At 38.6% G+C, this 24,452-nt stretch overlaps 1 protein-coding gene across 1 annotated transcript in view; it reads right to left on the minus strand.

Annotated features, from left to right (window-relative positions):
- SLTM (SAFB like transcription modulator) overlaps positions 1–24,452 on the minus strand; it is a 100,145-nt gene that overhangs the window by 25,035 nt on the left and 50,658 nt on the right. The gene's annotated exons all lie outside the window — the stretch shown is intronic.

A 24,452-nucleotide genomic window follows, 5' to 3' on the forward strand; every position in this document is an offset into this window, starting at 1 on the left:
AGGAATTTTAAAGATAGCCATATGAAATAGTCATTGCTTGCCTGCCCTTTAAGTAAGTAAAATAGGTAGATTGGGTTGAGTTGATTTTCTCCTGTAGCATAAAAGTTATGTAGACAGAGGAAATTAAAATTCCTAATCTTTTATCCCTGCCTCTGATTTTCCTTGGGCATCATCTTACATCCTCCCAGAGTTGATGGAAGAATACAGCAGCTTCAACAAAACTAGAGTAAGCAGCATTGTCCTTTCCTCATACCTTCTCTCGTAGGATCCCTTTCCTCACTCTATATTATCCTATGATATAGGCACCTATTGATTTGTTGGAGCTGAGATTTGAAGCCAAGCAGTCAGACTCCAGAGGCATGCTCCCAAATAGATCTGGAAGGGGACATACAGGGTCTAAGCCAGGTCTGTGTGCAAATTCTGACCCTGGACTTTTGAAGTCACATTTGTTTCAAATCTGCAGAAATCTGTAAAATCAGGCCTATTGGCCCTTTTTGTACTTTTTAGTTTTAGAGCAAGTTAATACAACATAGCCTGTTTGCTTATCTCTAAAATGTAGTAATTTATACCTTGTTGAAAAGATAATGCATATATAGTGAGAGGCACATAACAATAAATTATAACATCATTATTAATAGATACGAGAAACTTATTTTATTTATTTATTTTTTACCAAGCCAAGAACTTTAAGAAAAGGCTCCTTAAGCCTCATAAAACATTTCTATTCTCTCCAAATATAATGCTGATCCTTCCATAAGGGCAATCAACCTGGTCTCAGAATGACCCAGAGTGAAAAAATGTGCAACAAGCAATCTTAATACATAGAATAATATAATAATGAATTCCATATAAAACTGGAAACTGGCATGCTCTCCTTGAAGACTAGCTAGGTTATTTGCTTATCAAGAATAAAATACATCAGGAGACCTAGGCACCTCGACTTTTCATAGGAAGGACCATATTTAGACTAAGCTGTAGCATTACATTTTAAAAATAAGCGTAAGTCAGGAGCAGAGGACAAAGAACCAGACCAAGTCAGCACCTTCAACAAAGTTCAGGGTCGTGTAGGGGAAGAAAAAAAATTTTCCTTCTGCCCTTGTAAGTTCTTGACTCGGGCCCCATATAAGACAGATTAATAAGAAAAAGAAAAGAAACATTTATTAGCATGTATCCCTCATGTACACTTGGGAGATAGGGAATGATGCATTAATTCTCAGAGGTGGCTTAGAATTCAGGCTTAAATACCATTTCAGATAAAGACAAAAGAAGAGTGTGGGGTAGTAACCAGAGAAAACAAAAGCAAGGTTTGGTTTTTAAAATTTATTCATGAGAGACACAGAGAGAGAGGCAGAGAGAGAAACAGGCCCCATACGGGGAGGCCCTGGGCCGAAGGCAAGCGCCAAACTGCTGAGCCACCCAGGCGTCCCCCAATTTAAAAATTTTAATGCGCGGGGATCCCTGGGTGGCGCAGCGGTTTGGCGCCTGCCTTTGGCCCAGGGCGTGATCCTGGAGACCCGGGATCGAATCCCACGTCGGGCTCCCGGTGCATGGAGCCTGCTTCTCCCTCTGCCTGTGTCTCTGCCTCTCTCTCTCTCTCTCTGTGTGACTATCATAAATAAATTAAAAAAAAAATTTTTAATGCGCATAATGAACCTTACTTTTGGGACGCCTGGGTGGCTCAGTGGTTGAGCATCTGCCTTCGGCCCAGTGTGTGATGCCACAGTCCCAGGATCGAGTCCCGCATCAGGCTTCCTGCATGGGGCCTGCTTCACCCTCTGCCTATGTCTCTGCCTCTCTCTGTGTCTCTCATGAATAAACAAAATCTTAAAAAAAAAAAAAATCTTTTAAGTTGGTGTCTTCTCCATTGACAAGATTCTTTTGTGACTTAGTCATTTTCTTTCAAAGGAAGATTTCCTTTGTAAATTTAAATTTCCATTACAAAAGGTAAACTTCTGTTTTCAGAACTCCTATGTCTATTTCTCAAAAAATACACAAAGAGGCATATTTTGGGGTGGCATTTTGTTATCCTTCAGGCAACTCAGGCAAAGGCTGACACATCACCTTTAAAGGAGTCTTCATTCTTTTTAAAGTAAGCTCTAGGCCCAATGTAAAGCTTGAACCCAGGACCCCAAGATCAAGAGTCTCATGCTCTGTTGACCGACCAGCAAGGTGCCCCAAGAGGACTTTTCTTTGGATTGCCAACCTTACTAAATAAGTCACTATAAAGATAAGGTAAATTAAGTAACTAGTAGCCCTGAATCCTGGCATTCCACTGAATATCCTAGTCCTTGGAACAGGTTGCTCACTGGTTACTATGAATGACTGTAACAATACTCCACATTTATAACAATACTCCAGGCTATTACTATGTATCAGATGTTGCACTGTTTATCTTCTTATTCTTCATCCTCACAACAGTTTTAGGAGACTGATACTGTCACAGTTAAACTTGAAAGATTACACAACTTGAAAAGGTCACTACTACTGGCAATGCTGAAACTTAAAACCAAACCTGTCCAACTCCAAAGCCCCTTCTCTTCCTTCAAAATTATGGAAGTGTTCACACACTTGCATGCCATTCCTGACTCTAATGTGGAGAGGAGTCATCTGTCCTCCTAGACTTGAGTATTTGTTCAAGATGTAGGCTACCTATGACAGAATTAGAATCTCGGCACAGGGAGGCTACAGGAAATCCTTTAAAGTCACATTTTGGGGCTAAGCATTTGAAATCTTGCCTCATCAGTGTTTTGGTTTTATTCCATTGGGGTGGAACTGGAGTACCACTAGATTGTCCATTAAAAGGTCAAAGGTTATGGTCTGAAATTTTCTGAAGCTTCTTTCTGTGTTTTTGATTTACCAAAAGAATATATTCCAGTCCAATTGAAAAGCTTTCCAAAGATGGTTTATTCTGCTGATAGGATTTGGAGTCCAAATTAAAATATACCTTTTTTGTAATCACTGCCTCTTAGATTTATTCCCCTTTATAAAGATTTCATTCAACAAAATGCAGTAAGTTTTGGCATACCTATCATATTCTAATGACCTCCTTCCTTTCTTAAGCCACTTCTTTTACTTCTGAAATATTTCATACACATTTCGGGTATCCAATCAACAATTTAAATCTGGGATCAATAAGATTTCTCTTCTAGAGGTGTCATGGTTTTATTCTCACAGTTAGATCTGTGATCCTTTCAAGTTAATTTTTTTTTTTACTACATAAATTTGATGTGTAGCATTGTGTAAGTTTACAGTGTGCAGCATTTTGATACTTTATATATTAGGATTGATCCTATAATGCTATTTATCACATTACATAATTATAGTATATCATTGTCCATAGCCATTATACTGTGTATGAGATCTGTAAGGCTTATTTACTACTTGCTACAAGTTTATACCCTTCAAGACTATCATTCTTACCCCATCCTCTGAGAACCATCATTTTACTTTGTTTTTTACAGATTTAACGTTTTTAGATAAAACATATAAGTGATATCATACAGTACTTGTCATCCTCTGACTTATTTCACTTAGCATAATGTGCTCAAGGTCCATCCATGTTGTCATAAATAGAAGGATACTTTCTTTTTTCAAGGCTGATTAATATCTTATTGTGTTATGCACCACATCTTTTTTATCCATTCATCTGTTGATGGACATTTGGGTTGTTTCCATATCTTGGCTGTTGTGTATAACAGTGTGATAAACATGAGAGTGCATATATATTGTCAAAATCCTCTTTTACTTTCCTTTGGATATATATCCAGAAGTGAAATTGCTGGATTGTAGGTCTATTTTTAAGTTCTTAAGGAAACTTCATATTGTTGGACCAATTGACATTCCCACCAATAATGTATAAGGCTTCTCTTTTCACCACATCCTTGCCAACACCTGCTGTCTCTGGTCTTAATGATAGCCATTCTTTTTTTTAACTTTTTTTTTTTTTTTAAGATTTATTCATTTAAGAGAGAGAAAGAGAGGGAGAGAGAGAATCCCAAGCAGACTGTGCACTGAGCCTGACATGGGGCTCGATCCCATGACCTTGAGATCACCACCTGAGCCAAAACTAAGAGTCAGATGCTTAACCGACAGCCCCATGTTAGCCATTCTAACATGTGTGAGGTGATATCTTCTCGTGGTTTTGATTTGCAGTTCTCTGATGATTAGTGATGTTGGCCATCTTTACATGTGTCTGTTGGCCATTTTGATGTTTTTTGAAGAAATGTCTATATAGTTCTTCTGTCCATTTTTTTAAACAGTTTGTATTGTTGTTATTGAGTTGACTGAGTTCTTTGTATATTTACATAGTAACCCCTTATCCATATATGGTTTGCAAAAATCTCTTCCATTCTGTAGGTTGTCTTTTCACTACATTGTTTCTTTTGCTATATAGGAGCTTTGAGTTTGATGTAGTCTCATTTGTTGATTTCTGTTATTTGTTTGCATTTGGCATCACTCCCCATTCCCAAATTACTGCCAATACCAATGTTAATGATATTCTTTCCCTACATTTTCTGTTAGGAGTTTTATAGTATCAGGACTTTAATTCTTTGATTCAAGTTAATTTTTGTGAATGGTGTGAGAATATGGGTCTATTTTCATTGTTCTGCAAGTGTTTACCCAGTTTTCCCCACGCCATTTGTTGAAGAGACAGACTATTCCTTCCCCTTTGGGTATTCTTGGCTCCCTTGGTGAATATTATATATGCCATGACTTAATTCTGGGCCCTTTATTCTGTTCCATTGGTCAATGTGTCTATTTTTGTGCCAATACCATACTGCTTTTTTATTACTATGGCTTTGTACTGTAGTTTTTAATTTTGAAGTATAATACCTGTGGCTTTGTTTTTTTTTCCCCCAGAATTTGTCTAATGGGGACCTTCTGTGATTCCATATAAAATTTTAGGATTGTTTCTTCTATCTTTGTGAAGAATGCCTTTGGAACCTTGACAGAGAATATTTTCAATTTGTAGATGGCTGTGGGTATGGGCATTTTAACAATATTAATTTTTCTGAACGCTGAACACAAAATGTTGTTCCATCTGTATCTTCTTCGGTTTCTCCCAGAAAGGTTATTATTATATAGATCTTTCACTTCCTTGGTTGAAATTATTCCCAAGTATTTCATGGATTGTGGTGCTACTATGAATGGGCTGTTTCTCTTTATTTCACTTACAGATCCTACATCATTATGTAAAGGACTGAAATTGATCCCTGTATGTTGATTCTATATACTGCCACTTTACTGATATTGTAGCTTACTTCCAACAGATTTTTGACTGATTCTCTGGGATTTTTCTACAAGAAGGATAATATCAGCACAATAATAACAATTTTACTTATTCCTCTTTGATTTGGATGCCTTTTCTTGGTCTTACATACTTGCTCTAACTAGACTTCTAGTACTATATTGAATAGAAGTGGTGAAAGTGGACATCCTTGCATTGTTCCTGACCTTAGGGGAAATGCTTTCATTTTTTTTCTCCATTAAGTATGTCAGCTGTGGATCTGCAATAGGTGGTCTTTTTTATATTGAGGTATGTTCCTTCCATGCCCAGACTGTTAAGGGTTTTCATCAAAGCGATATTGTTATTTTGTCAAATGCTTTTTGTGTACCTACTGAGATGATCATGTGGTTTCAATCTTTCATTTTATTGCTGTGATGTGTTACTTTTATTGATTTCTGTGTGTTGAACCATCCTTGCATCCCAGGGATAAATTCCATTTGGTCATGGTGTATAATCCTTTTAATGTGTTCTTGACTTCAGTTTGCTAATATTGTTGAGTTTTTGCATCTATATGCGTCAAGGATATTGATCTGTAGTTTCTTTTTTTTATGGTATCCTTATCTGCTTTTGGTATCAATGTAACGCAGGCTTGTACAACAAGCTTGGAAGTGTTCCCTCCTCCTCCCTAATATTTTGAAAGAGTCTGAAGAGGATTGGTGTTAATTCTTTAAATGTTTGGTAGAAGTCTCAAGTGAAGCCATCTGGTCCTCAAGTTTTCTATGCTGAAAGGCTTTTGCTTACTGATTAAATCTCTATTTCTTCCCGATTCTGTCTTGATAAGTTGTTTCTAGAAATGTATCCATTTCTTCTAGGTTATATAATTCATTGGCATATCATTATTCACAAGAGTCTCTAATGACTCTACTATTTCTGTAGTATCAGTCGTAATGTCTCCTGTTTCATTTTTAATTTTATTTGAGTCAATAGCTAAAGGTTTGTCAGTTTTGTTTATCTTTTGGAAGAACAAGCTCTTAGATTTGTTGATCCTTCTATTGTTTTTCTGATCTTTATTATTTCCTTCCTTCTCCTAACTTTGGTTTTAATTTTTCTTTTCTCTAGTTCATTGAGGTATAAAGTTAGGTCATTTATTTCAGGTCTTTCTAATCTTTCTAATTATATCTATATCTATATATATATATTTTTAAGTAGGCTCCATGCTTGATCTCACAACTCTTAAGAGTTGCATGCTCTTCTGAGCCAGCTAGGCACCCCTCCAATTTCTTAATATATACATTTGTTGCCATAAACTTTTCTCTCAGAACTGCTTTTGCTGCATCCCACAATACTTGAAACTTTTTATTTTCTTTTTGTTTCAAGGTAATTTTTAATTTGCTTTTTGATTCTTCTTTGATCCAATGGTTGTGTAGGAGACTGTTGTTTAGTTTCCACATATTTGTATGTCTTCTCAGTTTCCTCTTGTTGATTTCTAGTTGCATACCACTGCGGTCAGAAAAGATATTTGGTATGATTTTGATCTTAAATTATCTAAGATTTGTTTAGTGGCCTATGTATATGATCTATCCTGTAGAATATTCTGGATATGTTTGAAAATAATGTGTATTCTACTGCTGTTGGATGGAATGTTCTGTATGTGTCTATTAAGTCCATTTGTTCTAAAGTGTGGTTCAATTCCAATGTTGCCTTGTTGATTTTCTGTCTGAATGACCTATCTTATTGCTGATACTGAGGCAGTTTAAGTCCTCTACACTTATTTTATTGTCTCTCCCTTAAGATCTGTTGTTAATTGCTTAATATATTTTCATGCTTGGAGCATATATATGCATATATATTTATATGAATTATATATTCTTTCTGTATTGACCCCTTTATCATTATATAAGCAAGAGACCTTTGTCTTATTACCCATTATGCCTTGAAATATATTTTGTTGGGGCACCTGGGTGGCTCAGTCAGCTAAGTGTCTGCCTTTGGCTCAAGTCATGATCCCAGGGTCCTGGGACTGAGCCCCACGTTGGGCTCCCTGGTCAATGGAGAGTCTGTTTCTCCCTCCCCCTCTGCCACTCTCCCACTTGTGTTCTCTCTACCAGATGAATAAATAAAATCTTTAAGAAAAAATATATTTTGTCTAAGTATAGCTATGCTTGCCTTCTTTTTGTTTTTGTTTGCTTGGAATATCATCTTTCATCCTTTCGTTTTGAGCCTATGTGCGTCTTTAAAGCCGAAATGAGTCTCCTGTTAGGCAGCATACAGTTGTATCTTATCTTTTTTTTTTAAATATATTCAGCCACTTTGTACTTTTTTCATGGTATTTTATGGAAAGCACTTCTGCTGCTGCATTTCAAGTAGCAAATACCTAATAAGGTATGGCTGCTTTTACTTTAACTGGAGTTTAATTGGAGTTTAGTAGTTAGGAGCCTTCCTTTTGTTTTCCAGAAAGTGATGCTATAGTGCAAAATTTTTAAATTTCTTTCACCAGAGCTGACTCACAATTAAGGTTGGGAGTGCAGCATTTAAGAAAAAAAAAAAATTAAAAAGGCAAAGAACTGTGGTGCATTGGGCATAGGTGTGTACTTAGTACTTGAGGCTTTGGTTGTGCCCACAACCCAAGAGGGGAATTCTCAAGTTGGAGGGCAGGGGCTCCAAGAGGTCCGTGGCTGGTCATCTTGCCTCCTGGAGCAGACACAGCAGCTGTCTGCCTACTACTCTTTCGTTGCTCTGCTCCCAGTCACCACAGACAACAACTGGTGCCTCCAGCTGCAGCACTTGTGGCCAGACAGACCCCCACCTATCATATTCACCCCCCCACTTCCTCAGCCATCAGGTTCATGCTGGCTCCCTGGCAGACCCAGCTGTCTCTGCCATCACTGCCTCTACAGCCAACACTTCTGTTTCTCTGCAACCTCCTCCACAGTCCAATCCACCCACTTTCAGGTGTGTGTCTGGATTTCACAGGTGTCCTGGGATGCTGTGCAAAGACACTTTATTTTTATTGAATTTTTAAAAAGTTGTAACTCTGGTATAGTTAACATAGTGTTATATTAGTTTCAGGTGCACAATATAGTAATTCTGCATTATTCAATGCTCATCATGCTGAGTGTACTCTTAATCGGCTTCATTTATTTCACCCATCCTCCCACCTACCTGCCCTCTGGCAACCATCAGTTTGTTCTCTATAGTTAAGAGACTGTTTCTTGGTTGTTTCCTTTTTCTTTGTTTTGTTTCTTAAACTCCACATGTGAAATCATATGGCATTTGTTATCCTGACTGGCTTATTTCACTTAGCATTATACTCTCTAACTCCATGTCATTGCAAAGGGCAAGATTTCACTCTTTTTTATGGCTGAATAATATTCCATTGCATGTCTGTATACACACATATGTATGTATGTATATTCTCAAGTTGAAGGAAAGGGAAAGATATATATATATATATATATATATATATATATATATATATATATATATATATATATCTATCTCACATCTTCTTTATCCATTCATCTATTGGTGGACATTTGGGCTGCTTCAGTAATTTGGCTATTGCAAATAATGCCACAATAAACAAAGAGTGCATATATCTTTTTGAATTAGTATTCTTGTGTTCTTTGGGTAAATACTCAGTAGTGGAATTACTGATCATTTGGTAATTCTGTTTTAATTTTTTGAGGAACCTCCATACTGTATTCCACAGTGGCTATGCCAGTCTACATTCTCGCCAACAATTCAAAAGCATTCCTTTTTCTCCACATCCTCACCGACACTTGGTATTTCTTGTGGTTTTGATTTTAGCCATTCTGAGAGGTGTAAGGTGATATATCATTGTGGTTTTGATTTGCACTTCCCTGATGATGAGTGATGCTGAGTACCTTTTCACGTGTCTATTGGCCATCTGTATGTTTTTGGAGAAATGTCTGTGTCTTCTGCCCATTTTTAATTTGGTTTTTTGAATGTTGAGTTTTATAAGTTAAGTATTTCGGATACTAACCCTTTATCAGATGTGTCATTTTCACCTATCTCTTCCCATTCAGTAGATTGTCTTTTAGTTTCATTGATTTTTTCTTTGTTGTGCAGGAGCTTTTAATTTTTATGTAGTCCCAAAAGTTTATTTTTGCTTTTGCTTCCTCTGCCTCAGGAGACATCTCTAGAAAGATGTTGTTACAGCCGATGTCAGAGAAATTACTTCCTGTGCTCTCTTCTAGGATTTTTATGGTTAAGATTCTTCATTCATTTTGGGTTTATTTTTATGTATGGTGTAAGAAAGTGATCCAGTTTTCCCAACACCATTTGCTGAAGAGACTCTTTTTCCTATTGCATATTCTTGTCTCCTTTGTCAAGGACTAATTGACCATATAATCATGAGCTTCCTTCTGGGCTCTCTATTCCATTGATCTAGGTGTCTGTTTTTGTGCCAGTACCATACTGTTTTTACTACAGCTTTGTAGTTTATCTTGCAATCTGGGATTGTGATACCTCCAGCTTTGTTCTTCTTTGTCAAGATTACTTTGGCTATTCAGGGTCTTTTGTGATTCCATACAAATTTTAGGATTATTTGTTCTCATTCTGTGAAAACTGCTGTTGGTATTGTAGGGATTGCAGTAAATCTTTTGATTGCTTTGGATAGTATGGATATTTTAATAACATTTGCTCTTTCCATCCATGAGCAAGTAATTATCTTTCTGTTTATGTCATCTTCAACTTCTTATCGAATTTATACTTGTCAAGAGTACAGGTCTTTCACCTCCTTGATTAAGTTTATTCCTAGGTATTTTATTACTTTTGGTGTGATTGTAATGGGATTATTTTCTTAATTTCTCTGCTTATTAGTTTATAGAAGTTTAATGGACTTCTGTATGTTGATTTTGTGATTTTTGATCTGTGCTTTACTGAATTCATTTATCAGTTATTATTCATGTTGGTGGAGTCTTCCAGGTTTTCTATATATAGTACCATGCTACCCGCAAATAGTGAAAGTTTTACTTCTTCCTTACTAATTTGGATGCCTTTTATTTCTTTTTGTTGTCTGGTTACTGTTGGCTAGGAGTTCTAGTACCATGCTGAATAAAAGTGGTGAGAGTGGGCTTCCTTCTCTTGTTCTTGACCATAGAGGAAAAGCTCTGTTTTTCCACCATTGAGCATGATGTTAGCTGTGGTTTTTACATATGGCCATTATTATGTTGAGGTAATTTCATTCAAAGCCTATTTTGCTGAGTTTTCATCATGAATCGTTATTGTACTGTGTCTAATGCTTTCTGTGCATCTATTGAAATGATCATATGGTTTTTATCTTCTCTTGTTGATGTATCATACTGATTGAGCATATTGAGCCATCCTTGCATCTCAGGAATAAATCCCACTTGATCATGGTGAATGACTTTTTAAATTGTATTGCTGGATTTAGTTTCTAGTATTTTGAGGATTTTTGCATCCACTTTCATCAGAGATACTGGTCTATAGTTCTTTTTGTAGTGTCTTTATTTGACTTTGGTATCAGAGTAGTGCTGGCCTCATAGAATGAATTTGGAAGCTTTTCTTCTTTTTCTATTCCTTGGAATAGTTTGAGAATAGGTATTAACTCTTCTTTAAATGTTTGGTAGAGTTCACCTATGAAGCCATCTGGTCCTGGACTTTTGTTTGTTAGGAGCTTTTTTTTTATTACAGATCCAATTTCAGTACTGTTCAAATTTTCTATTTCTTCCTGATTCAGTATTGGAAGGAGAGTTGTATGTTTCCAGTTGTATGTTTCATTTCTTCTAGGTTGTCCAATATGGTGGCATATAATTCTTTATATTTTGTCATTCTACTTCTTTGGCGGTGTTATTTCTCATTTCATTTCTGATTTTGTGTCTTTTTCTTTTTTATGAGTCTGGCTAACAGTTTATCAATTTGTTGATATTTTCAAAGAACTAGCTCCTGTTTTCATTGATCTTTTTTTCTTTTTAGTTTCTATTTCACTTATTTCTGCTCTAATTTTTATTATTTCCTTTCTTCTGCTGGTTTTGTTTGTCCTTTTTTCTAGCTTCTTTAGATGTGAGGCTGGTTGAGATTTTATTTCCTTTTTTGAGGTAGGCCTATATTCCTGCAACTTCCCTCTTTGGTTGCATCTCAAAGATTTTGGACTGTTGTGTTTTCATTTTCATTTGTCTCTGTGTATTTTTTTTAATCTCCGCTTTACTTGCTTGGTTGACTTATTCACTGTTCATAGCATGTTATTTAACCTCCATGTGTTTGTGTTCTTTCCAGACTTTTTCTTGTGGTTGATTTCTGCTTCCATAGTGTTGTGGTTAGAGAAGATGCATGGTATGACTTCCATCTCTTTTAATTTGTTGAGACTTGTTTTTTAACCTAGTATATGGTTTATTCTGGAGAATGTTCCATATGCCCGTCAACAAAATACGTATTCTGCTGTTTTATGATGGAATGTTCTAGCGGTATCTGTTAGATTAATCTGTTTCAATGTATCACTCAAAGCCACTGTTTCCTTGTTGATTTTGTTTGAATGATCTATCCATTGATGTGAGGTATAAACGTCCCCTACTATTATTGTATTGCTATTGATTAGTTCCTTTATGTTTGTTATTAGCTGCTTTATGTATTTGGGTGCTTCCATGTTGGGTGCATAAATATTTACAAGTGTCATATCTTCTTATTGGATTGTTCCCTTTATGATTATATAGTGCCCATCTCGTTACAGTCTTTGTTTTATTTTTTTTATTATTTTTTATAGTCTTTGTTTTAAAGTCTATTTTGTCCAATATGTTGCCACCTTCACTTTCTTTTCACATTCATTTACATGATGAATGCTTTTCTATTCCTCCACATCTAATCTGCAGGTGTTTTTAGTTCTGAAAGGAGTCTTTTGTATGCAGTGTATGGATGGAATTTGCTTTCTTACCATTTTATCACCCTATGTCTTTGGAGTTTTTAATCCATTTACATTTAATGTTAATTATTATAGGTATGTGCTTATTGTCATTTTGTTATTTTGTGGTGGTTTTTATAGTTCTCGGTTTCTCCTCTTGCTCTTTCATAGTTTGCTAGCTTTCTTTAGTGATATTTTTGGATTCCTTTCTCTGTTTTGCAGGTCCCTGTTTTTTGATTTGTGGTTACCATTTGATTTATATATGACATCTTATGCACATAGCCGTCTGTATTAAGTTGATGGTCACTTAAGTTTGAAGCCATTTTTTACTCCTCTTCCCTCCCACTTCACGTCCTTTTATTTCGTGAATCCTTATACTAATTTTTATAGATATACTTAATTTTACTGCTTTAGTGCTTCCTTCTTTTCTTCTACTTATGGTCTTTCCTTTCCACTCAAAGAGTTCCCTTTAATATTCCCAATAAGACTGGTTTATTGGTGATGAAGTTCTTTGATTTGTCTGAGAAACTCTAGCTCTCCTTCCATTCTGAATGATGTATGGCCTTGCTGGATAGAGTATTCTCGGTTGCAAGAATATTTCTCTCGGCATTTTGAATATATCATGCCACTCCCTTCTCATCAGAGGCACTCCCCCCACCCCCAATTATGGATGTCTGATTAGTTGTAAGTCAAGGGGAGAGAAAAAGGATTCACACTGCCTTATGATGCTTGTGTCCTTCAAGTTAATTTTTTCTATATGGTGTGAGGTGAAAATTCAGATCATATTTTGTTTATGGCTGTTCCATCAATTCAATCCTGTTTGTTGAAAAGATTATCATTTTCCCATTTAATTATTTTGGTACTTTTGTCAAAAATCATTAACCATAAATGTTCAGGTTTTTATTTTCTGGATACTATTGATCTATTATTCCATCTTTATGTCAGTACCATAACATCTGGATTCTTATTGAAAAAAATGTCTTGCTGAATAAAAAGTCTTGCTGAATAAAATGTCTTAAAATCAGGTAGCAAGAGTAATTTGAATTTTTTCTGCAACTTCAAGGTTGTTTTGACTATCATAGGTCCCATATAATTGCATTTTTATATAATTTTAAAATATTGCATTCCTATATAATTTAAAAATGAACCTGTCCATTTCTATAAGAAAAGCCTTATGGAATTTTTATTGGGACTGCTTTGAATCTATAGATCAGTGTGAGAAGAAATGATATCTTAGTATTTAATTTTTTAATCTACAAGCATGATTGCCAATACACTTCATCAATTTTTAAAACTTCTAAGTAAATGAAAAGGCAAGCTAAAGACTAAAAAGAAAATAGTTCCAAAATATATATTAACAAAGGACATGTATTAACATATCAAGAAATCTTACAACTCAATGAGGAAAAAAATTTTAAATTTGTAAAAGTGTGGATACTTTACCAAGAAAATATACAGATAGTAAATAGATACACAAAAAAAGATGCACAACATCTTTAGTCACAGGAAAATGCAAATTAAAACCATAATGAAATAACACTACAAACCCACTAGAATGACTAAAATTAAAAAGATTGATAATATCAAATGTTGGTAAAGACGTGAAACAACTAGAATTGGAACTCTCTTACACTGCTAACATGAATAACTGCATAACAGTCTGGCATTTTTTTAAAAAGTCGAACATACACCTACCATACAACTCTTATTTACCCCAGAGATTTGAAAGTATATGTGCACACCAAGATTTCTACACAAATATTCAGAGTAACTTCATTTCAAAGAGCTTAAAACTGAAAGTAACCCAAATAAATGTTCATTATTAGGTAAACACATAAACTGTAGTTCATCTGCAGAACTAGTCATCAATATAAAGGAATGAACTATTGATACATGCAACAACATGGATGAATCTCAAAGCACGGTAAGTAAAAGAAGTGAGATAAAACTGAATCTATATTTATGATTCCACTCATATAAAATTCTAGAAAATACAAACTAATCTGGACTTAAAGTAGATCAGTAGTTGCACAGGGATGGAATGGGAATGGATGATAAGGGGCAAAAGGAACCTTGGGAATGATAAATGTTTTTTATTTTGATTATTGTGGCAGATATGTGGATATATACTCGTATATGTCAATATTTACCAAATGTTAACAAAAATATATTTACCAAATGTTTACATGCAATTTATTGTATCGCTATTTGTCAATAAAAGATAAAATAACAAAGGTCACATCTGCTCTATCATAAATCACTAGAAAACTGGGCAAAATACATAAAAGAACTGTTTCAAACAATGGACAATAGACAAAGCAAGACTGTTATCCCTGAGAGAAGAGAAACAAAAGAAATGAGCTCTATGACTGCTCCATCTTTCTGTCTGGATGCATTTTCCTAACAGTGGTACAGGGAGGGGAACTCAACCAGAGCCCAGAATGCTGAGTATGAAAGGACAGAGATGGGAGTTCGTGGGAGACTGACTGGTTGTTGGGCACAGGACAGAGCTCTAGAGAGAAGGGAACTATGCAGAAAAGGAACTCCATATAAGTACCCTTCAGTCTTTGTTTTAGCCCAAACATGCATGAAATGACTCATGCGGTTGAGCAAAAAAGATGTATCAGTTTTAAACTGAATAATTCCCAGAGGTGTGCAGGGCAAGAAGTTTCAACCAATTGAAGCCTTGAGTCCTAGGTGGTCAACTAGGGCATTCATTGTCAACCACAAAGAGGCTACCCCACAGTACTATGACTGAAGTCTCTCTTTTAAAAAAAAAAATTTATTTATTTATTTATTCATGAGAGACACAGAGAGAGAGGCAGAGACACAGGCAGAGGGAGAAGCAGGCTCCATGCAGGGAGCCCCATGCGGCACTTGATCCCAGGTCTCCAGGATCACGCCCTGAGCCGAAGGCAGACGCCCAACCACTGAGCCACCCAGATGTCCCTGACTGAAACACCTCTTGAATGAAATCTATTCTAGCTCCACCATAACAACCTATAAACAAGGCTCAAGTTTGTCACACTGATCAACAGATAAATGCCTTTCACTTCTTGAAGGAAAACAACAAAATCCAAACATTCAATAATACAGTAATTATAATGCCCAGCACCCAATAAAAAGTCATTAGGCATGCCAGAACCCAAGAAGATGATCCCCAACCAGGAGAAAATTCATACAAAAGAAATGCTAAGAGAGGTTACATCAGCAGACAAGGAACTCAGATACTGCATTCATATAGTCAAAGGCAAAGAACATAATGAAGAGAGAAATCAAACTCATTTAAAAAACCCATATAGAACTTTTAGAGATTAAAAGACAATGTATGAGATAGAATTTTCACATGATAAGATTAACAGTGGATTAGACATTGCAGTAGAAAAGACTGGTAAACATGAAAGCACAAAGATAAAATGAATGAAAAAATAAAAGTTCAGTGACTTCTGAGGGAACACTGGGTTCAAAATTACACGTAAATGAAGTCTCGGAACAAGACTGTAGAAACAATATAGGAAGAAAAATGGCCAGTATTTTCCAATTTGATTAAAACAAAATACACACACCAACACACATCATAACCAAATTGCTATAAGCAGTGATAAATAGAAAATCTTAAAGCAACCAGGAAGAGCAAGAGACGGGCTAGGAGAGGAATATCTCATCCCCACACCCCCACGCCACCCCAACTAGCATAACCTAGGAAGGTTATGCAATTGCCTGAATGATGCAAGACTTCTAGACAGTGTGCTAGGGTAAGTTCCACTGCGTGACAAATGTCAAGGGACTGATACTTCAGACAAGGGGCTCACTGTTTTGTCCCAAGGAGAGGCTTCTAGAGATCTAAGTCCCAACCCAAATCCCTCGCAGCTGGACATGGAAGCCTTGGAAGGAAAGATAGCCACTTAGGAGCAGGCCATGAACCTCCCCTCCATTTTCCAAATAGAGAAACTGAAAAGCATGGTTTTCTCCATATGGGAAAAGGCAGATCTGTAGGACAGAAGTTTCTAGCCGTCAACCTCTGGGCTGTGGGGCCAGCACTCTTATACAGCATTGTAATGAAAAATCAAATTTTCTGTTATAGGAGAAAATACCCATGGTACCCTTGTGGTACAACCAAGACATGAATTCAAATCTAATTTAAGCCTGAGGTACTTAAACCATACAGTCATCACTACGAGGGAGGTCCCTGACCCTAACAATACTGATTTGAGGCTCTCCAGAGAAAAAAGATGAATGAGCAGACTAAAGAACCTCTCCCCCTCCCCCTGCCATATCCAATGAGGGCAGGAGGAGGGATATCTGGGGGAGTGGGGGGGGTAAGGAAGGAAAAAACAAAAGAAAGATAAAAGAAAGAAAAAAGACAATCAGGAAAAGTGAATAAAATAAATGAACATGGACACATACACACTATTAAATTGAAACAAAGTTTCATAATTTGAGCCAATTGGAAATCCAAAATTTACTGAAGGAATTTACATAACAATAAGATAAAAGGGCACTAATTAGGTCTTATGCCTCTACAATGTATAGGTTCTGAAATAATATGTACTCAAATATGCCAATTGGGGGTGCCTGGGGGCTCAGTCGGTTAAACATCCCACCCTTGATTTCAGCTCAGGTCAAGATCTCAGGGTCCTGGAATTGAGCTCTGCACTGCGTTCTGTTGCTCAATGCAGAGTCTGCTTGTCCCTCCTCCCTCTGCTCCTCCCACTCCCCTCCTCCTCTTTCAAATAAATAAATATTAAAATCTTTTTAAAAAAATAATAAAATACACCATTTGGGGCTCAAATTTCAGTTATACCTGGGGATAAATTTGAATATGGCACCCTGATAATTTGAGGAAAGTAAATATAGAGAAAACATAGGCATGCCTCATTTTAACTACAGCCTTGCCTTTCCCATAGCCAGAGGACCCACTGCCCTAAAATATTCCACAGTGAACGTGAGTAATGAATTAAAACTAAATTAAGCCTTTGACACTTACAAACTGGTTTGACAAAATAGGACCCCACGGGTCCCTGGATAATGTAGTTAATATGGCCCAATGAGGGTTAAAATAGGGTCTTCAAGTATGGAAACTTATATATGGCCCAAATGATGAATGGGTGATCATTCCTACTGCTTCTCCACTTGACAGCCTACTTTTGCAAACTGTTCTTAAATCTAGGAGATGGATGATGCCTCATGCTGGATCACTGCAATCTTAAATGCTGAAGTCCCATCCATGAAGGCCCCCATGCTCAACACCCAGTATTACTGAAATTAATAATGTCATCCAATCAGAAACCAGCTAATATGTTCAATTTAGTGCCTATTCAGAAAGTCTCTCAGCCAGTTTGCCTTCACCTTTGAAGGAACACAAAACACCTTGACCAGACCGCCCACCCAAATGAAAATCAACGGGCACCTCCTTTATAGACCTTCAGAGACTCCACGGGTGTGGCTTTGACAACCTCCCCTCTTCCCTCCAGGTCTGTGGACCACCTCTGATGGCCTTAAGTTGCCCTTTGGCTTCTGATGGTGAAAACTACCCTTCTCAGTCTCATGCTACCACTAGCGCAGAGATTGCTGGCCACGTATGGAGATGCTCTGCAAAGAGTGGCTCCAACAGACTCCAAGCCTATGAGTCTCCATACCCAGCTCCCCATTAAGCCTTGGGTCGTGGCAGCAGCACCCCACAAGTTCAGCACTGCTTCTGAGGCCTCTTTGTAGGACAGAGCCAAAAACGTGGGCCCAAGGGCTTGTTCCGATTGCGAGAGAAATGGCCTCCTTTGTCCTTAGCCTCTTGCCAGATGTCAGCCCTCCTCCAGACCCTGGACTCCATGGGGAACCGCCTGGGATTAACTGAGGGAACAGCAGCGCAAGCTCACCGAGCGTACGGATCATACGTGAGGGAGCTCAGTGCGGTGCTGCTGCTTTTTAATCCCTTAATGAGGATGTCCCTGATACAGGGTAGGACGCAATAGGTAGCAAAAGTGGTCAAATTTCAGGCAGTCACCTTTGCACCACGTGCACTTTTACAAACTTTGAGGCCACTGCCTAAAAGTTGGTCCCCTCCCCTCAATGAAAAAAACTCCAAATCTCTTGCCTACAGATACCCAAGATATAAATCTTGGGTATAAAGTCACGTGCCCCTATATACACTAAGGCCATAATACCAGGCCCCACCGGACACTCCTCATCTCCGAGTTCCAGACATTACTGATAGTAACCAAGACACACATTTTACTTCTCAAACTTCCCAAATGCTGGGCTCTTAAAAAAGGCATCCAACTGAGCTTTTATCTTCCCTACAGGTCCCAGCCAGCCAGTTAGATGAGAGCCATAGTGGTCTCTTCAAATAACTTCCTTTAAAACTCTAATCTGCAAATGAACCCCTAAATGCATCTCTATCTTGCACCAGGCCTTATTCTCTCTTAGTTTAAGGCTCCTTGGATAGCTCACACCTTACACCAACTAAGCAAGCAAACAGCTTTCCAAGGCCCTTTCCTATCCTGAGAGGGGGCATGGCTGGCCTCTACGTATATGAAAACTCACCACATATGAGGCCTTTTGCTAATGCCTCCAACTATCTTTAAGGCTTTTCAATCCTGCCTCCATCCCATGACTATCTTCTGGAACCTGCCAACCACAAATTTTCTGTCAGCCAGACATCTGCTCAACTCAAATGGGACCATTTAAGCCTGAATTTCCAGCAAACCCCCCCCCCCAAAAAAAAAACAACCTTCTTTAGTACTGAATAGAAATAGGTGGATCATTCTTCTGGGATCTCCCTCCAGTCCCCGCAAGGACGTAAAACTGAGTTGTCCAGGGCCATTCCCACAGACAGTGTGGACTGCTCAGAAGGAACCAGAAAAATCCCACTTTGCAAATGAAAACCATCAGAGATGATAATAAAGTCACCATGGTGGGGATCCCTGGGTGGCTCAGCAGTTTCGCACCTGCCTTCAGCCCACGGCGCGATCCTGGAGTCCCGGGATTGAGTCCCACGTCGGGCTCCCTGCGTGGAGTCTGCTTCTCCATCTGCCTGTGTCTCTACCTCTCTCTCTATATATGTCTATCATAAATAAATAAAAAAATAAATCTTTAAAAAAATAAAGTCACCATGGTGTCCCACCCTGATGAGCCCAGACAGCCCCTTGTTGGTAATCCTACCGCGGACTGGAGGCAACAGGTGCAGTCGCACACCACGCCACTGCCTATTGGTCTTGTTACTTTTGGTCTGAGTGCTTTCCCTGGTTTGTGATCCGGAAACCCAAATCTTCCAAGTCAGTCACTGTTTCAACCAAACAGAGCAAGTGCCGAGCCCCACACGACCTCAAGTGTGGCAACGCCAGCGCTGCAGCCCTGAGGCCCTGCCATTTGCCTGCCAACAATGAAACCAGCACACGCAACAAAAGGCCCATAATAACTGGCTAAGTTGGAGGGGCTGCCCACAGTTTACCGCCGCAGCTGCAACACCTCAGAGATTTGGACTGGCAATCGTGCACCAGAGTAACAGCATGCACCGAAGTCAGGCCGTAAGGTTGAAAATCTATTTGCAGCAGAACTCCTCTCATCACCCATCTGGGCAAAACCTTGGACTATTGGGGAGATTTTAGACTTGGCCACACTCCGAGGGGTTTGATCGTGCCAGCTGGGTTCTGGTACTCTGGCCCGATTATGACAACATCAGGGGTACCAGCATCACTTTTGCTAGCTGTACACCCACAAAGTCCCCGCACTTAAGAGACACAAGTCAAACTCTCAGCCCAACATTGCCTTCAAATTCTACAAGCAGCTTAGTCTAATATTGTGGGTTGTAGGAGGGACATTTATATTGGGACCCTGGGTGGCTCAGCAGTTGAGCATCTGCCTTTGGTCCGGGGTGTGATCCTGGAGACCCGGAATTGAGTCCTGCGTCGGGCTCCCTGCGTGGAACCTGCTTCTCCCTCTGCCTGTGTCTCTGCCTCTCTCTCTCTCTCTCTCTCTGTCTCTCATGAATAAATAAAATCCTAAAAAAAAAAAAAAGAAAAATGAGGGACGTTTATACCCTCAGACACAAAATACGTAACAACGCAGAAAAAAACCTAAAATTCATTATAGTGTAATTAGTTTTGTGAATGTAAAATTAAGGTGCTCGTAATAAAACTGTTAGAGTTAGTGACTTTAAAGATTTATTTATTTTAGAGAGAGCACGCACTTGTGTGCACACGAGCTGGGGGAGGAGCAGAAGGAGAGAACAGAGAGCATCTCAAGCAGATTCCTCATTGGACTCGGAGCTGGCGAGGAGCTGACGCAGAGCCCGACACAGGGCTTGATCCCATGACCCTGTTTCATGGCCCAAGCTGAAATCAAGAGTCCACGCTCAACCCGCTGAACCACCCAGGTGTCCCTAGGGTTACTGACTTTAAGATTAAATGGTCAGAGTCTCAGGATTTTACAGTTTGCGTTTTTCCTCTTGGTTCAATTTTGTAATTTCTATCCTCAGAAAATAAAAAACTCAAAAAACAAACCAAAAAACCTACGGCCCATAACAACCTTAGTGGGTATCCGCTTGGAAAGGATACACCAGTCCCTCCCAGATCACACTGCTCTGGCCCCGAAGTTCACCACTGCAGAAGACTTTGCCTTGGACGCCATCACCCCAGCCCACGATCGCCCCACTGGGGAGGACTGCACTCCAGGCACTGAGACCACTGGCCGAGCAACACCCACGGCTACCTCTGCTTAGACACTGACAAGTGAGACCCAGGTAGTGACCTTTCCTCTGTAATAGTAGGGATTCTCCTATGCTTCCTGGTCGTGCTGTTTACTTAGCCCTTGCTCTCTGCCCTAATATTCCCATGCCTAAGGGGATATTTTGGAGAGCTTGCTACCATCTGGTGGCATTCTAAAACTTAATGGAAACTAGTGCTTTCCCCAGTCTGTCCCTCCAGACTGTCCCCTCCCTGGGGACAGGACCTCCCACTCCCCCACTGCATTCTCGTACTCTCCCCAACTCCAGCTTGCCACCTCCTCACCTCTCGTTCTGTATCTCCATCAATGGTCACTACAAATACCCCTTCCCCTTGGTTACAACAAATACCACTAACATTTAAATACATCTTACTGAACTAACAGTTCATTCCTTTCAACAATTAACTGCAGAACCTGCCACCTCGACCCAAGGAATACACCAAGATAGTATTGTCATGAAAAATAGAACTTAAGCTTTTAACATACTTTACAACTCCACCAAGATATTGTTAGAGACGCTGGAAAGTTCAGATTGGTTCTACTCTCTCAAGTTCTCCTCTACTACTTAGGTTGGTAAATACCCCAAATAACAGAGCTCAAAGCTGATGTCAAGACATCAAGAGGTCAATTTTTTTAAGAGGTCAATTTTAATATATAATTTATAATTTTATTTAAAATTTTTTCCAGCTTTTTAGGTATAATTAACACATAGGCATAAATAACATTGTATATACTTATGGTTGGCAGCCTGCTTTGACACATATACATTGTGAAATGATCACCCCAATCAAGCTAATTAACATATCCATCACTTCACAGTAATCATTTCTCTATCCTTCTCTCTTCTTTCCTTCATTTCTTTTGTGGAAAACACTTAACATCTACTCTATTGGCAAATTTCAAGCATACAAATACAGTATTGTTAACTATAGTCACTATGTTGTACACAAGAATTCATTTCATTTTACAAAACTCAAACTTTGTACCTTTTAACCAACACGTCCCTATGTCGTTCCCCCCCCCCCTTTCTCCTATCCTAGCAACCACCATTATACTTTCTGCTTCTATTAAATTGAGTATCTTAGGTTCCACATATAAGTGAGATCATGTAGTATTTGTCTTTCTGTGTCTGGCTTTCTTAGCATGAAGTCCCTCAGATTTATCCATGTGATCCCAAATGGCAGGATTTCATTCTTTAATAGGGCTGAATAATTTTCCATTGTGTGTATGTATACACACACTTCTTTACCCATTGATCCATCAAGAGACATTTATGTTGTTTCCATATCTTAGCTATTGTAAATACTGCTGTGATGAACTTAGATGTGCAGATAGCTCTTCAAGATCTATACTTCAGGGGCACCCCGGGTGGCTCAGTGGTTTAGAGCTGCCTTTGGCCTGGGGCCTGATCCTGGAGACCCGGGATCAAGTCCCGCGTCAGGCTCCCTGCATGGAGCCTGCTTCTCCCTCTGCCTGTGTCTCTGCCTCTCTCTGTGTGTCCCTCATGAATAAATAAATAAAATATTTTTTTAAAAAAATCTATACTTCATTTCCTTAGGAAATATCTCTAGAAGTTAAAAATGCTCTCTTGGGGTGCCTGGGTGGCTCAGTTGGTTAAACATCTGCCTTCGGCTCAGGTTGTGATCCCAGGGTTCTGGGATGGAGTTCTGCATCAGGTTCCCTACTCAGCAGTGGCAGGGGGCAGGGGGCCAAGGGGGCCGGGGGTGTTGCTTCTCTGTCGTCCTCTGCCCCTCCCCCCACTTGTGTTCTCTCTCCCTAATAAACGAATAAAGTCTATATAAATAAACATAAACTCTCTTGAGCCAATTTAAAGGCCCTAGCTAGGTAGCAAGTCAGTTTCCCTTCCAGAGTGGCTGATTGAGTCCACACCCTTAGCCAATACCTTTATTGAGCTCTCATACTCTAAGCCACTATGTACCCACCCTAATTACCCTGGGGCCAGGTACCAGGCAACTAAGGACAATCCCTATGCTGCCTAGTGAAATTATTAAACATAGCTGATCCTCAGGGAGTCCATGAAACCCAGCTAACCTCATCCCACTTGCCATACCTAAGATGCCCCTGACAGCTCTAATTTGCTGTTACCATGTCCCTGAGTGCAATCCTCTGCGGTGCACTGCATGGAAGATTTTTCTTGCTCAGAAATGTAAGTAACAGAGTTCTACCTTTCATCTATCCAAGTGTTTTTGTACTGTGTCCCACTATCTTTATTTTTATTTTTTTTTTTAAACTTTTTTTTTTAATTTTTATTTATTTATGATAGGTCACACAGAGATAGAGAGAGAGAGAGGCAGAGACATAGGCAGAGGGAGAAGCAGGCTCCATGCACCGGGAGCCCGATGTGGGATTCGATCCCAGGTCTCCAGGATCGCGCCCTGGGCCAAAGGCAGGCGCCAAACCGCTGCGCCACCCAGGGATCCCATTTAAAGAAGAATCTATAAATCTATAAAACAATTAGAAAGGAAGGGCCTATAGAAAATGATCTAAATTTCTACCTTAAGGAGAGAAAAAGAATAAATTAAACCCAAATAAGCAGAAGATAACAAAGAGTAAGATCAGAAAACAAGGAGTAGAAAAGATAAATGATTTTTAAAAATCAACAAAACCAGAGGCTGGCCCTTTGGAGGGAAAAACAAACCTCTAAAATTACTAACCCAGACTGATCGAGAGAAAAAGAGAAAAGAAACAGACCTCCAGTATCAGAAATGGAAAAGGTGACATCACTACAAATCCTACAGATTGGAAAAGGTAATATAATGAATAATTTTCTGTTGGGCAGCCCTGGTGGCACAGCAGTTTAGCACACCTGCAGCCCAGGGCATGATCCTGGAGAACGTGGATCGAGTCCCATGTCAGGCTCTCTGCATGGAGCCTGCTTCTCCCTCTGCCTGTGTCTCTGCCTCTCTCTCTCTCTGTGTCTCTATGAATAAATAAATGAAAAATATAAAATAATTTTCTGTCAATAAATGTGTTCACTTAGGTAAAATGGATTAATTCCTTGAAAGACAAAAATTACAAAAACTAGTTCAAAAAGAAATAGGAAATCTTAATAGCCCTATATCTATTTAGGAAATTTAATCTATAAATTTAACACCTCCCCAATGGCAAGAAAATTCCATGCCCAGATGGTGTCACTGGTAAATCCTATCAAGCACTTACAGAAAAAAATACAAATCTTATACAAACTCTTTTAGAAAAAGACAAAGGTAGAAATGGTTCTCTATCACATTACACAGCCAGCATTACCCTCATAAACATTACAAGAAGATTACAGACTATTCTTCATGGAAACAATGCAAAATTCTTACCACCACAACAAAAGAACAAGGAAAGAAAATTCAAACTTTCCAATTTCAAAACTGACTACAAAGCAACAAAAATAAAGGTAGCGTGACATTGGCATAAGGACAAATAGATCAATGTAATAGAATTGAGAGTCAAGAAATAAAATCATGTGTCCATGATCAACTGGTTTTTGACAAGGGCGCTAAGACTATTCAATGGGGAAATAATAGTCATTTCAACAAATGGTGCTGGGAAAACCAATGAAATGAAAAAAAAAACATGAAAAAAAATGAAATTTGACCCTTAACTTGTAACATA

The sequence above is a fragment of the Canis lupus genome, chromosome 32 (genome assembly GCF_048164855.1).
Source record: "Canis lupus baileyi chromosome 32, mCanLup2.hap1, whole genome shotgun sequence".
In the NCBI taxonomy this organism is placed as follows: domain Eukaryota; kingdom Metazoa; phylum Chordata; class Mammalia; order Carnivora; family Canidae; genus Canis; species Canis lupus.